This window comes from Cebus imitator, unplaced genomic scaffold, assembly GCF_001604975.1.
Source record: "Cebus imitator isolate Cc_AM_T3 unplaced genomic scaffold, Cebus_imitator-1.0 Scaffold692, whole genome shotgun sequence".
In the NCBI taxonomy this organism is placed as follows: domain Eukaryota; kingdom Metazoa; phylum Chordata; class Mammalia; order Primates; family Cebidae; genus Cebus; species Cebus imitator.
The window spans coordinates 380,494-382,251 of NW_016108007.1; the positions used below are offsets into that span (position 1 = coordinate 380,494).

The 1,758-nt window shown below is 40.0% G+C and overlaps 1 non-coding gene across 1 annotated transcript; it reads left to right on the forward strand.

Moving 5' to 3' along the window:
* The first annotated feature begins 899 nt into the window (after positions 1–899).
* LOC119469529 lies at positions 900–1,062 on the forward strand. The gene has a single exon (XR_005198350.1). It is a non-coding gene; the product is annotated as a U1 spliceosomal RNA (small nuclear RNA).
* Positions 1,063–1,758: the final 696 nt, after the last annotated feature.

Here is a 1,758-nt window from a genome sequence, read left to right on the forward strand (position 1 = left end):
CAAGAATGTGATTGACCCTGCTTGGGTCAGTTTAAAGCTCCAGTTTGGTCAGATGTAATGGAAAAAACATGGCTGCTGGGAGCCAACATCTGGAATAGGGATGCAATGTGTAGATTAGTAGATGGAAGCTCCCAGAGAAGATAATATCATATTGTTGGCTTCTGAAGCTATCTACTGCAGACAGTGATCACTGATTTTTCCAATCCAAATAAACCATTTAATTTCAAGAAATTATGGGCATTTTGGATAATGGAAACTTTAGTGTTTAAACCACGTTCTTTCCTTATTCTAAGTTTACAGCTAGTAGGCTTGGTTGGTTGGTACATAAACAAGGAGTGATAACTTGATTTGAGTCGACATTTTGGCTCTCTACCTCTTTCTTAATTCTTAACCAGAATTCTAATAACCTATTATGGATCCAAGGGGAGTGAGTGAGAATGTTTAAGGACCCGCTGGATCATAATGTCACTTACTGAAGAACCCTGGAGTTGCATCACTATGGATGCTGAGTTATTGTAGACCTCTCCTCTATCAGAACTGTTCTTTCCATCTTAGTCAGATCAGGTTGCTATAGAGCAAATGCCTGTAGACTGGGTGGCTTATAAACAATAGAAATTTATTTATTATGGTTCTGGAGGCTGGATGTCCAAGATCAGGATGTCAGCATGGTTGAGATCTGGTGAGGGTCTACTTCCTAGTTCATAGATGGACAGCTGTCTTCTTGCTGTGCCCTCACATGGCAAAATGGGCAAATGAACTGTCTAGGGACTTCCAAAGGCTCCACCCCAAAATACCACCACATTGAGGATTAGGTTTTAACATGTAGATTTGAGGGATACACAAACATTCCATTTATAGTATCTCCCATCTCAAGTGACAGCTGTTTAGATAAGAAGTGGATACTTACCTGGTAGGGGAGATACCATGATCACGAAGGTGGTTTCCCAGGGCGAGGCTTATCCATTGCACTCCAGATGTGCTGACGACTGCAATTTCCCCAAATGTGGGAAACTCGACTGCATAATTCATGGTAGTGGGGGACTGCGTTCATACTCTCCCCTGGTTTCTATTGGAAAAAAAAAAAAGAAAGGAAAAAAAATAGGTAAGAAGTGGATACCTGACCCAAATGACAACCTGGCTTTTCTCTTCTGAAATTTAGAATTGACATTGGAAGACCTTAGTCAGTTTGGACATCTGCAATGTGCCAGAAGGTAGCAGTTGGGTGTACAGTATTTGACAAGAGAGAAGTTGTTGCTCACATAAAATGTGCATTTCAGCTTTATGTTCAGCTACGTGCAGGCTAACAGACATGTGGAATTATGATGATTTTCACTTCTTCCTGAATCTAGCTATACATGTCTGTGAGATTGAGATCACATTATCACATTATCAGTGATCACACTAGGACGATTGAGCTAGTTTGAAGTGAATTTTTATTACTTACAACCAAGAATGTGTGTGTATCTCTGTATATTAAATGTTTTTAAAATTTATTTGATTGGTTGATTAGTCTCCATCTTTTCCAAAACAGGGTAAGTTCTTTGAGGGAATTTTTTTGTGTACTTTTCCATCCCCAGGGTGTATCACCCACTATGCTTTGCACATTACAGTCACTCAGTTGTCACTGTATGTCATCTGGTGCTCCTGAGCACTCAGTAATATGGGGTGAAAGAAAGGATGGTTATAACTTGGGGGAACTTCAGGGAAACTTGATGGAGTAAGAAGCCTTGAAGAATGAAAAACTTGTAAGTGGAAACG